This window comes from Mixophyes fleayi, chromosome 2, assembly GCF_038048845.1.
Source record: "Mixophyes fleayi isolate aMixFle1 chromosome 2, aMixFle1.hap1, whole genome shotgun sequence".
In the NCBI taxonomy this organism is placed as follows: domain Eukaryota; kingdom Metazoa; phylum Chordata; class Amphibia; order Anura; family Limnodynastidae; genus Mixophyes; species Mixophyes fleayi.
The window spans coordinates 68037275-68052057 of NC_134403.1; the positions used below are offsets into that span (position 1 = coordinate 68037275).

Consider the following 14783-nt stretch of genomic DNA (forward strand, 5'->3'; position numbering starts at 1 on the left):
ACATGACACAACCCTGCGCAGGTGTTAGCGAGGGAATTTAAATTCTCCAATCCCACCAGTCCCTATCAATCCCAACCTGAGGGAGGGACTCTCTTAATCACACTGAGTAGGGGTGCAGCCTAGAGAGGCGTTACTCTTATAAAAAATGTTGCACTGTGGAAGCTATGAGATTACTTGGCTCAGCTTTTAGGTATTACTCAAATTGACTTTGTACATTTTTACTTTTAGATGGGCAAAAACAACATTGACATTAAAATGATCATAATAACCTCAGACCTCAGTAATACACACAAGGCACACTAATATAATTAAAGTTTGCAAACACTTATATACACATTTAACCTGCCATGAACAGAACTGATAACGTAACGTACAATAAAATTAACAAAAACCTCAATGCCACTAAATGTCCACAAAATGTGATATACTTTAAGATAATTGAAGGATATGTCCTTCAATCAGAATATGATGTAGAGATTGTTTTAACTCAACCAGATCCAAAGGATAATTCCTCTTAATAGAAGACCCTGTCTAGCAGCTGTGATGTGTTAGAAACACACTATAGCAACTGGTCCATAGAGGCTGAACATTTCCTTTTTATCTTGGTATTGGAATAACAAGTCCCAAATGGGGTTTATAGAGCACTTGGAGATGTCTTTAGTGTAAATAGTTAACTTTGCAGCCAGTAACAGCGAAGAGGCCTCTTTGAGTGCTCACCCTAGGCCAGTACTTGTTCTTCCTAAGCCTCTGTTGCAAACAACACTGTGATTGGCTACTTTTACTTTGATTAACTCCTGCATCCAATCTAAACTAATTGAAGTTAAGTGAATTCAATTTATCTGCTGACGTTTACAAAGAAAACACAGAGAGCAGATCCTAAAGGTGTTGTCTGCTTTACTTTTCTTAATTTCAAGAATGCAGCTATGGCTACCATCTGGCCTATAACATCAGAGCAATGGCTCTCTTTAATACCTACTTAGTATCATGCCTGAACAGGCTTCATCACACTCATTCTGCTCAAATCTAAATTTCAACACTGTCTGGGTCAGAATCATGGAGAAGACAGTATGGAGGCTTATTCTGCTAAATCCCACAATTAAAGCACACTCTCTGACAAGGACATTTACACATACTAACTTATATGGCTGTGGATTACACTGCTATGGGCACTCCGTAATTTTCATATCTTGTAGTCTGCACCAGTATGGATGGATGGAGCAGATCTGGCCCCCGTACAGCTTCGGCTTACCATCCTTATCAAGGTCCATCACTGATGACCATGCCAAGGATGTACACAGGCTATAACAACACTGCATGGGCACACACAAGGTGCTACAATATAACACCATAACCTGGTCCGCAATCAAGCAGCAATTACCATCAATCTAGTGCAAGTTAGGCAGTAGGGGCAATTTATAAATGGATGACATTATATTAAGATCACCCAAAAGCTGCTACAGTTGTCACATTTCTTCATTTCTATTTGCTCCTATGCATGGATTTGGAGATGCATTTTAGCTGTGTTTGATGGGCATATCAGTGAGACGTGGGGCCACCTTACTGATAAAGTACATAGTTGCAATTTTTCACCAAGCTCAACATATGGTGAGTGCTGCCATTTTGTTGGGGCAATTGCTGCCGGTGGGCTATTATTGTGAAACATTAATCCAGTTCTGGTGTAATGCCTGCAGGTTCAGATTATATTACAGACCTCTGACATTGAACACCAGCCGTACAGTAGTAACAATTTTTACTGCTGGAAACCATAGTTAAATAATTGTCACAAACTGTAGTCATCATAATTTACAATTCATTTATCCTAATATACAAGTTTATCGATATAATTGAGCTACATTCACAGATAGGTCTGTAAAAGTTTCAGGAGCTTGAACTAATTCATACTTGCCAACTTTTCCTCTTTGTCTTCAGAGAGATCCCAGGGGAGGTGGGTGTGTGGGGGCGGGGCATGATTAATCACATCATTTTGGCCCCGCTCCTAAACGATTCTCGACAATTTGGGCAATTACAGCAGGGGGCTAAGATGACACGATATTTGCGGCATTAAGCCCTGCCCTCCGACACTTATCTATTGAGGGGGCAAGAACCGGAAGCTTGCCCTGCTCTCACGGGAGCCCGGGAGGTCTCCCAGAAATGCGGGAGTCTCCTGGACATTCCGGGAGAGTAGGCAACTATGTGTTAAAGAAAAGCAGCTAATGAATCTCTATAGACTGAAGTGTCATCTACATTTCTGTCTCCATTACTGAAGTCATGTTGTCTTACCTGTCAGTCTTTGATTGAATCTTGGTCTCCATGAAAATGGCTACCTCTATAGGCATCAATACATGGACATAGGACACAATTTCTGAACTGTGTCATCATGCCACAAATGGCGAACCCAACCACGTGTTGTCCTGGCTCGGCATCAGGGAGAATGGCAGACTCTTCAGGAAGTGAGGGAGATCACCCATATTTCATGGAGTCTCCCTGACATTCAGGGAGAGTTGGCAAGTATGGACTACAGTCTTTCTCATGCTGAATATGTGTTGTGCTAGTTTTACACTGTTCTATTGAATCTGCTATGTTGTAACAAAAGTCTCACTTGCTTTCTGTTTGTATGTTGTAGAAATTAACAAGACACAGCCTGTGCAGCACCCCTGGTCTCATTGTATTAAGTGCATGCATTTACTATTTAATACACTACAACTGGTGACAAGAATATTACTGAGCCAAAACATATATATTTGCAAGAACTGGAGTCTGGATTCACATGTACCAAGACATCTATCTCTGAGTCTTAAACAACATGGCAGGATACATGGGCAAAATAGATGCCTTGGACAATGAAAACGATGATGGGATGTTATATGCTGAGAGACTGGAACAGTATTTTGTTGCTGACGATAATGATGAGGAAAAACAAGTTCCATTCCTATTAAGCGCCACGGTCAGAGGGAGGCCGCGTATAGATTACAACGTAGCGTAACTGCCCCCGAGAAACTGGCAAATAAATCTTGGTAGATATTATACAAATTACTCAGGACCATTTGCCCACTAAACCGTCTCTGATTGCTGAATGGTTTAGATTTCATAGACAGGACCAGGATGAGGGGTAATCCATTCCTGCTTATGTGGCAGAATTTAAGAGACTGACAGAACACTGCCATGTGGGGAGCAGCTTGAATTATGTCCTAAGAGATAGACTGGTGGTGTGTGGAATTTCAAATGAAAGTGTACAAAAAAGTCTATTACCAGAAGCAGACCTCACATCCAACAGGCAGTACAGGTAGTGGTGTCTATGGAGACGTCAGCCAGAGATGTCATGGAGCTACAAACAGGAGTCAAGACAGTGTACAATGTTAACAAAACAGTGACTGTAACAAGAGCCAGGCAGGAAAACATGTCACCATCTGAAATATGCTACTGCGGCAGTAGACACACATGTTCCATGAATGCAGATGCAAGAATGAGCTCTGAAGGAGATGCAACAAAAAAGGAACATATACAAAGAGTGTGTTGGGCATGTGCAACTACTGGAGATATAAATAACAAGAAAATAACAAAGTAACAAGACCAAAAGCATATATGCTATACAGAAAATAAGTGTGATAATGATAGCGAAGATGGGCTGAGAAGCCTAGAACCTTTCAATATAAATGGGAGTGACAAGCAAGCAATATGGCTGATGCCACAGTTAAATGACCAAACCGTAGAAATGGAGTTGGACTCAGGATCAGAAGTATCTATTATGTCTAAGCATGAATATCAGCAACTCTTCAAAAGAGTGAAATTTTTTAAAAATACAGTTTATTGAGAATGTCCATGGGAGAGACAATTGTTCCACTCAGGGTATTGTGTGCAACACTTCAATATAATAAACAGCGGCGTATACAGGACTTGCATATTTTTCAGAAAGAGGGTCCGGCACTGAGGGGACAAGATTGGCTGCAGAAACCCCAATTGGATTGAGCATCAATAAAACGTTTGAGTTCCCCAAGAGCCTTTCCCCTGACCCTGAACTCAGTCCTTAAACAGGCAGCGTCTGTCTTCCAAGAAGGAATTGGAACTCTACAACGTAAAAAAGGAATTGTGCTTATAGAGGGAGCCTCCCATAAGTTACATAAAGCATGTCCTCAAACCCATGAGCTTAGATGGAGAGTTGAAGGGGATATAGAGCATTTGGAAAAAGAAAGTATCTTGTCCAAAGTGGATTGGAGTCCTTGGGCAAGGCCAGTGGTCCCAGTATCCAAGAAAAAATGTGCAGTGAGAGTATGTGGTGATTTCAAGGTTTATTTAAACCCATTCTAACAAACTGAGCAACACCACTTGTCAAAGACATCTTTGCAAAATTAGCAGGTGGTCAAAGGTTCAGAAAAACTGATCTGCCAGAGGTTTATATGCAGATGGAGATGTAGAATGAATCTAAAATTCTGCTTACCATTAATACACACAAAGGACTTTGCTGCTATAATAGGCATGGAGCCATGGGCCCCGATCAACAGGGTGTGCCCGGTAGTCTGTGTTATTTGGATGACATGATTGTAATGGGAGCCTCTAATGCGGAACATTTATAGAACCTCACAAGGGTCCTACAGAGGCACGAACCCAACTATGCTCAGATAGACAGAGAAGCATTGAATCTCGCATGGGGGGTGAAACATTTTAATCAATTCCTCTATGGCAGGAGATTTAGTGCTATGATATTGAATTCACAAGAACATTGCGCCACGCAAATGCAGATGGGCTTTCACCATTGCTGTGGGAGGCTGCGGCAAAAGTACAAGGGGACGAGACACATTAGGCGGTATATTTCCTAAATTGCAGGTTTGAAAAAGTGGAGATGTTGCCTATAACAACCAATCAGATTCAAGCTGTCATTTTGTAGAATGTACTAAATAATTGATATCTAGAATCTGAGTGGTTGCTATAGGCAACATCTCCACTTTTTTAAACCCACAGCTCCCTGGTCTTAGTGTATTATTGAGTGTATGCAGTCATTATTTAATACACTGCAGTTACCACTGCCGATAACAGTGCTGTTGCCAATGATAACCCTTGCTGGTGGTAACATGTTACATTTTTGCATGGGCCTATTTATAAGTATAGCAGCATAGTACTGTCACAATACCTGTGTTGTTATGTCTATCACAGGATAAAAGATGAAAATCATTAAAAAAAAAAGTCTTATTCATTTGATAAATTATTTTTATAATGTGAAAATATTTTTTTATATATATTTTTCTTACTCCTTAAAAATCAAGAGTCCTGCAGAATTTGGGACTATTGCACATTATAGGCCTTATATAGGCGTTGCGTGCCGTATTTTGCATAAAATTGCTCTGCGCATGCTCAGAAACGCAAGTGCATACAATTCATCTCCAAACACAAATGACACTTCCAACAGCCTACGATTTGAAGGACGGAACGTGGGAGGGAAGGAGCGTATGCACGTAAGCATTATATAGTAAAAGCATAATTGTCTATTCTCCCGAAATGTCTTGGAAACTCCCGAATTCCAGTTAGGTCTCCCGGACTCCAGGGAGAGCAGGCAATTCTCCCGCATCTGCCCGCTTCACTAGGAAAATTCCAATTTTGCATTTTCTACTTTGTTTACCTAACAGTGTAGTGAACTCAAGTCTGCTATTTGCTAATTATATGCCCTATTTGTATTTTGCTTAATTTGCAAAACTGCGCAAAGTACTCGTATTAATAGGAGCCAGTTGTTGGCATTAATTTATTGCTGCAATTTATTAAAAAAATCTTTCCGGGACAAGAAAGCGACACTCAGCTGCCACAGCGATACTGGCATAGAGTAGAAGTTAACTTACCACATCGCCTGGCCAGTCTCTGTAATTGTGCTCATATGTGAGCCAGCATGAGATGGCGATAACAGAACAGGTATTGCAGTGATACTAATACCGCTGAGAGTAACCCTTTTCATATATTGGGCGATCGCTGGCTAAAACACCCATTTTTCGCTGGCAACAGAACTTCAGTTTTTGTTCCATCATCATTATTATCAGCTACAGAAGCAAATACTCTGATTATTGTACAGCAACAGATTGATGAAATACAAAATGTTATCCAAGTTGCAAACATCAGTCTGTACTTAATGAAGGTAAATTATAAATACTTCTAGATGTAACCTGTGCCACATAGTACCAGGTGCACAAGTGTCAGTCTCAGATTTATTTTCAGATGCAACCAGTTCAACTAACAAGATGAAAGTATGATTCATAAACCTTCTGACAAAGTACGTCCTAGTATGAGCCTTCCGTCATGTGGAATAAGACCGTAATTTAAAAATAATTCAGGTACACTGGTTTGTCCCTCCTAATAATTTCAAATGTTGCAAAAATACATTTATTAGTGTAGGTACGCTTAATAAACTAATGTCAACGAATCTGTGACAAGCAGAGGTCAAGAGAGCATGTAACATCCATTAATGTAAGGCAGACAAAGTTCAAAAACATGTAGCCACATACCCACAGACATACTAACAGAGTTAAAAAGTGTATAACACCCGCAAGACTGTGACAAGCAGAAATCAACAGTGTGCAACATAAGCAATTTCTGGACAAGCAGAATTTAGTGGAGTGTGCAACATCCACTAGTGTGAGACAAGCAGAGTCCAATACAGTGTGTAACATCCACAAGTGTGAGACAAGCAGAGTCCAATACAGTGTGTAACATCCACTAGTGTGAGACAAGCAGAGTCCAATACAGTATGTAACATCCACTAGTGTGAGACAAGCAGAGTCCAATACAGTGTGTAACATCCACAAGTGTGAGACAAGCAGAGTCCAATACAATGTGCAACATCCACTAGTGTGACAAGAGCAGAGTCCAATACAGTGTGTAACATCCACAAGTGTGAGACAAGCAGAGTCCAATACAGTATGTAACATCCACTAGTGTGAGACAAGCAGAGTCCAATACAGTGTGTAACATCCACAAGTGTGAGACAAGCAGAGTCCAATACAATGTGCAACATCCACTAGTGTGACACAAGCAGAGTCCAATACAGTGTGTAACATCCACTAGTGTGAGACAAGCAGAGTCCAATACAGTGTGTAACATCCACAAGTGTGAGACAAGCAGAGTCCAATACAGTGTGTAACATCCACTAGTGTGAGACAAGCAGAGTCCAATACATTGTGTAACATCCACAAGTTTGAGACAAGCAGAGTCCAATACAATGTGCAACATCCACTAGTGTGACACAAGCAGAGTCCAATACAGTATGTAACATCTAAAAGTGTGAGACATGCAGAGTCCAATACAAAGTGTAACATCCACAAGTGTGAGACAAGCAGAGTCCAATACAGTGTGTAACATCCACTAGTGTGAGACAAGCAGAGTCCAATACAGTGTGTAACATCCACAAGTTTGAGACAAGCAGAGTCCAATACAATGTGCAACATCCACTAGTGTGACACAAGCAGAGTCCAATACAGTGTGTAACATCCACAAGTGTGAGACAAGCAGAGTCCAATACAGTGTGTAACATCCACTAGTGTGAGACAAGCAGAGTCCAATACATTGTGTAACATCCACAAGTTTGAGACAAGCAGAGTCCAATACAATGTGCAACATCCACTAGTGTGAGACAAGCAGAGTCCAATACAGTATGTAACATCTAAAAGTGTGAGACATGCAGAGTCCAATACAAAGTGTAACATCCACAAGTGTGAGACTAGCAGAGTCCAATACAGTGTGTAACATCCACAAGTGTGAGACAAGCAGAGTCCAATACAGTGTGTAACATCTAAAAGTGTGAGACATGCAGAGTCGAATACAGTATGTAACATCTAAAAGTGTGAGACATGCAGAGTCCAATACAAAGTGTAACATCCACAAGTGTAGGACAAGCAGAGTTCAATACAGAGTATAACATCCACAAGTGTAGGACAAGCAGAGTTCCACATAATTAAAATAAATAAAATATCTGGCAATCCTGAAATATTTCATGTCTGGATTGAGTAAATATAATCAAAATGACTATCCTTCCAACAATATTTATCTACACACTCCTCCAATTTTTATCCCTCTAAAGTTCTTTAAGGAGTAGTATAAGTTGGTTAGCGACTTTCTCTGGAAGGGAAAGAGACCACATTTTAATTAAACATAAGAATCTATTCAGACATAAACATTTTAGCAGCCTACAACTTGTAATTTTTTTCCCATACTATCACGCAGTCAACCGAAACCAAATTTTAGAATGGTCTAGACCAAATAATATAAAGCAATGGATAAAAATAGAACAACAATCATTACTTTTACTAACAGAGGGGATCTACCTCTTATTCAACAACCCACTATTTGATGCTGGATTTTTGGGAAAATGTGTTTATTATAGTCAGCCCTAGTTTTCCTCCTGGATTAAATCCAGCAGTTCTGAAATACTGGAATACAACAAACTCTTCGGCTTGGTCATGAAATTTAGTAATGGTGCCTTGATGAGGGGTGAAGTGCTCCAAACTCTGCTCATACAGTCACATGACAGGTTTACAGTGTCTCAGCAATGTTCCCTAGAATTTTTGGGAAATGTTGGATGCTATGGAAAGAGAGTTGAGAGTTTTACCTTAGGTGTAATGAGCCAAACCTGCTCCCATTTTAAAATGGTGGTCAAATAGTTAAATCTGCTAGACTCAGAGGTGGGCAAACCAGTCCTCAAGGGCCATCAACAGTTCATGTTTTTAGGATTTCTGTCTGTAGAAACAGCTGGGATAATTACTGACCCAGCCAAATAGATTAAATCAGCTGTGCATGATTAAAGAAATCCTAAAAACATGAACTGTTGATGGCCCTTGAGGACTGGTTTGCCCACCTCTGTGCTAGATCATCCTCAGAAACAAGACGTGATTTATATGCTTATTGTGACCTTTAAACACCAGCCATAATCTTTGGGCTGAAGCATGCTGCGGTTTTTAGTGACAGTTGGCAAAGGCTGTCTTTTTTGGGGATGGACCAAGACATTTAAACAAAAAAATAAAAATTATGTCCACCACATTTATAACACATACTAAGTGCTGTATGAGAATATAAGAAAAAAGGATGTTTTGTGGCTAAGTACTTAGTGTTTGTCTGCTCCTCGCTATGTACCTCTTCTTTATTTCCGTATTTTTTTGTGCACCCCCTCTCCCTATACTTTTAAACCTTAAATAAAAACTATTGATGCTAAAAAGAATATATATAAAAGGGAGTACTGGCCTTTTAAGTAAAATTGTGTTGGTAGACTCATTCTAGTAGACTCATTTTAATAGTGTATAATTCCCCTGACTTTCATTCAAGGAAATTATACACCATTAAAACGAGTTCAAAAGTCAACGTACTTAGAAAACACTTTTAAAACGAAAAACTGCTTCATAAGCAATTCCTCTATGTTACCGTTAATATGTTTAATTAAAATGTGCTATTGTTATCTATTATTACTGGATAAATGGCTGTTTTCATACATACTGCAATAATTAGGGAGATCAAGAATTACCATTTTGCAGAGACAGAAATTACTTGTAAGTATAATCAATTGTGAATCTAATAATGTCAGAATATAAAATAGTATTTATTTACTCTGCTAAACCTATGAAATATATAAATTGTAAGGGTTTTCCCTATTTCTTATAGGAGGGGATGGTGCAGGCCTTTAACATGCAGTGACATTGGGGCAGCACGGTGGCTTAGTGGTTAGCACTTCTGCCCCACAGCACTGGGGTCATGAATTCAATTCCCGACCATGGCCTTATCTGTGTGGGGTTTGTATGCTTTCCCTGTGTTTGCGTGGGTTTCCTCCGGGTGCTCTGGTTTCCTCTCACACTCCAAAAACATACTGGTAGGTTAATTACCCTTAGTCTTTCTCCTTCTGTGTGTGTGTATGTTAGGGGATTTAAATTGTAAGCTCCAATGGGGCAGGGACTGATGTGAGTGAGTTCTCTGTACAGCGCTGCGGAATCAGTGGCGCTATATAAATAAATGGTGATGATGATCATGATTGATATTAACAGAAGTGTCAGAGAAAGATAGAAGTGTTGAATTGTTTCATTAATGTATCACTAATGAAATGTTTGATTGAGGGCCTTTCCTGGTATTCACCAAGCTCAACTAGCCTATTGATATGTGCAGAGTATTAAGATGTGTTAATTAGTTATGTAAGCTAAAGTCAATCCTAACATAACAAGTATATAACTCTTAGGGGGTATATTTACTAAACTGCGGGTTTGAAAAAGTGAAGATGTTGCCTATGGCAACCATTCAGACTCTAGCTGTCATTTTGTAGAATGCACTAAATAAATGAAAGCTAGAATCTGATTGGTTGCTATAGGCAACATCTCCACATTTTCAAACCGGCAGTTTCATAAATATACCTCTTGATCCCTAAACCTCTACCTTATTCAGCAGCATGCTCATGTGGAGGTGTCTATGACCTACACCTCTACTCCAGGACAAGAAACAGGAATGTAAGCTGAGAGGATTCAGAGGGATCTGAGTGGGGATAACTGAGTGAAGGCAGCATTAATTCTCAGCAAACCAAGCACCATCCATTGGTTGAAATTTGGCATCATGTTAGGTGACAACAAACCTTTTACTAGTCTTTATTTCATTATAGGCTAAATTGATATTCTTTCATTTAAATTAGATGCTAGATAATTTGAATACTATACTTAAACACTGATATAAAACCATTTAAAATGATTTCGGATGCATGTAATCAAGATTCTTAGAAGTGATCTAGGAATCTTAGAAGTGAGAAGAGGACTTCATGTGACCCATAAATAAATACTTGTCTGACATTACTAACCTGCATGAACAGAGTTATTGTCCTGAGAGAATATTGATATAAGTGAGCATGACTCCATTCTCTGTAGGGTAAACTATATCAAATCATCAAATACAATCATAACATATTAGGCTTATGTTGGAACCTGTAAACCTGTAAGTCCTAACGCTCACTCACAGCTACTGATGATTAGTGATCGTACAATATTTTTATTGTCTCAATAATAAACATCAGCTTGATTTATGCAGAGGTTTCAATACACAAGCACAAGATATATAGCACTAATTAGATGATAGAAGGGATTGGGTTGATATGGAGAAAGTGGTTTAGTCACAGAGCAGTCAGGGGTGACACTACCACTAGGCAGCCTAAAGCAGCTGTCTAGAGAACAGGAATTTGGGCAGCACCGCCATGGACAAGTGAACAATTTAAATCTGACCCTGGCCCGGCTGCCTCCGTCACACTAAGGAGCAGCTTTTAAGGTAATCTCTGTGCCTTCTGCCTGGCTTGTCACTATCTTCCTGACTACATACACATGGTAGCCTATGGCTCCTTCCACCCAGTCAAGATAGTTGTTGTGGTGGCTACCATCAAACAATTATAATACCTAAAGGTAAACAAAAGACAACTACACCCAAAATGTATACGAAACACAAAGGAAATTATATATATATATATATATATATATATATATATATATATATATATACATGACAGTTCTCCTATTCTTCATCACCAGGCATAGGCAGCTAACTCATAAACAGAGTGCAAACTGATATAAGACAAAAAGCTTAAATTATAAATTATAGTGTGATAGTTATGCTTACTGTGACCACTCTGTCATTGCCCCTGTTAATGACTATACCAGTCTCCAGTGTACAAAAAACATATATGTTACCTAGGAGACTACAAGCCAATCAGACAAACACTTTGCAACTTTCTACTGACCCAGAGTGATGAAGGATGAAGAAGCACTACCCTTGTGAGCATTGAAGCATCTAAAGGATAGGCCAGACAATTAAATATAAACACATCAGTAATTTTGAGCATACTATTCAGTATTTAGAATACTATCGCTAAAGCACAAGTTTCGCTAAACATTAATGCCCAAAATTGGCTCTACTTGCTCTTTAAAAAGTTCTGTGCATCACTACCATAACTTATAATTGTTTACAAAATGACCAAACACAATGGTAACATTCAACATCTTATTAGGACACACAGGACATCAGATAATACAGACATCACCTGAAGTTAGTGGCCGGTGTAAATATCACCTCCGATAACACTGCCCCTCCCCATAAACATTACCTAGACGCACAACATCAATTTCTAGAAACACTATACACATGTTTCATCTCAGGCACAATATTCTAAATAACATATATTGTTTTGGGTACAACAATCTGTGACTCTCCAGCTATTGGCAAATTCACATGGTTCACTGGTGGTGAAGGAGACAGCTTGTTGACTGAGATTCATTGGACTTCTATTCCAACAACAGGTGGAGGTGTGGTATATCAACAATGTTCATTTATATCTTTTTAGTTTCTGGAGTGTTTACATAGATACAAATGTATGCATTGCAGGGGGACAGAACAAAGCAGTGTCTGGAGAAATTGATTTAGTAAAAGCCCCCCCATGATACACAGCTTATATGAGAGGCTTGCTGGTGTAACCTCATCGCTCAGGGAGGATCTCCCCTTCTAGGATTTCATATTATCTGTCACTTAATGTTTTCTTACTAATAATCAATTAACATTGATCCACGTCTGTGAATACTCAGCATTTCTGCCTTTGGACACATAAATACATTTAAATTATAAGCTCCACAGAGACCAAAATGCAAAAGATCTGCAGACTCTAAAGTCTCCAGTAAACATAAATACCATACAAGACACAGCCTGACCATTTCACGTCACCATAATAGGTCCAAAGTCAGCATCACATAAACATACATGTATTTCTATACTATATATGTAAGAGTATGTTATAATAATTGTGCTGACTTCAATAAGTGTTTACATTGAATACAGAATATTAAAAAGGAACAATATCATGCAGTAATATATACAAATGGACACATAGTTTATGCTTGCTTGTTACCTTTTATGTTCACCATACCTATTGGTACCTATTATACACTTCCATACCACAAAAATACAATTATTCCACATATTAAAACAAAAAATGTGCTTCTCATATTTTAACAAATGAACAGTCTAATATCAGCATAACCACACCTCCACGGCTTAGAAAAACACATCTGTTCCATATACAAAAGCTATCATTAATAAAGAATCTCTTTCCATGTCAAGATAAATGCAGTATTTTGGATTCATTTTCTCAACACAAAGCTATTGCCATTTTACACCCAAATACAGCCAGACAAACACCTCCTATGCTAAAGCTGTCATTTCTAAGATAACCATTTACATGCCAGGCTGTGGATATTATTTACATACAGCAAATTAAGAAGAGCTTAAACCCATTATTCATTTTTCTCTGAAGAATACATGGCACAACACAAATACATAGCTCATCCCCACAGAGGTGCAAAAAAGACTTCTGCACAAAAATCCACCCATAACTACAAAACTGCAACTATGCTTTTGTATGTGCACACACCTGTCCAAATGTGTATATACACACATGTGCTTGCACATGTACACATATAGAGATGACGAGAATAAAGACATGCTTGAGTGTAGAACTCCAGAGATACCACACCCCCCTAATTTTAGAATGAGCCTCTACTGCCTCTTTATGTCTAGTTCCGGAATTGCAGCATCGAAATAAAAAGAGACACGGTATAAAGATAGAGAGGATCGTTTGGTGTAAATTAAATAGTTAATTACATGGTGGCTAAGAAGTTGTTCTTTCATCGACTCTGTGTCCTTCGTTTATTGATTAGGTGGCTATACACACCATGTATGCTTATCGGATGATGCTTGTGTATTTATTTGTCACTATTTTACCATCATCTTGCTCGCTATGATTATTTCCCTGCACATATATAAAGGAAAAGCCCACCTTCTAGATGTATACCTATCTTATCCATGTAATCGTCATGTCACCTTCATCCATCTATCCTTCAATCCATCTGTGCCCAGTGCTCTTATCCTTCCATTTTGGTGCATCTCTGGGAACCTTGAGTCCATTTTGTTGCGTCTCTACTATACCTTGTTACCTAAACCACTGTCCGTTTAAAGGTTGCACATTAAATTAACTGTACAACAGACATTTTTTTCTTCCTTTGCATATTTCTCTTTAATGATCTGTTGCAGTGTGCAGGTGATAAATTCGATTTTCTCTTTCCTATTAAATCTGCTTGTTTGCTCCTGACAAGGTTATCATCAGGAGTGTGTTAGCATTTAGCAATCATTTGAGTATTGTGTGATAGTGTATATGCATTGTGTCAGATATGATGTGCATGAAGAAACAGCCATACACAGTCATCTTTGGGGAAAAGGCCTCTTACACAACCAGAGAAGACACACAATGCAGGTTGATTCTCCACTAACATGACACAGTATTTATGCAATAACGATGGAATGTATCAAACACAGCAGCACAACAATCCTTATATTTATATTATAAGTCATTACAGACGCACACAAGATGGACTGATCATAAGAGGATACAGACATACTGGGCAAATAGAGCCAGACTACATGTACACAACATACTGTAGTGCACACTGGAAGATGCAACATATTAACTGTTACCTTAATCACAGCAACCGACAGCGACGCTCCAATCTGTCTCTCCTGGTCCTCTCCTTGTCTCTCTGCCTTGCACAATAGTGCAGAAGTCTTCTGTCCCCTGGGCCTCTTGTCACAGCTTCTGCATAGTCCCCATCTGGCTAATTGTAATCTCTGGGAGACAGAAGACTAGAGTGAGGTATGAGAGGGGGATGGGGATTATCAGCCCAGAGACCCTTTAATTCTCCCCTTTTAGAAGAACTGACGGAGCCCTATGGTGCACTGCTCCGATGCTGTGGGGGTGG

At 39.2% G+C, this 14783-nt stretch overlaps 1 protein-coding gene across 1 annotated transcript in view; it reads right to left on the reverse strand.

Annotated features, from left to right (window-relative positions):
* Window positions 1-14783, reverse strand: part of MAP3K12 (mitogen-activated protein kinase kinase kinase 12) — a 100625-nt gene extending 85842 nt beyond the window's left edge. Inside the window, exon 1 of the mRNA XM_075199205.1 lies at window positions 14503-14783. The gene's annotated coding sequence lies outside the window, so the exon portion shown is untranslated. The remainder of the gene's footprint in view (window positions 1-14502) is intronic.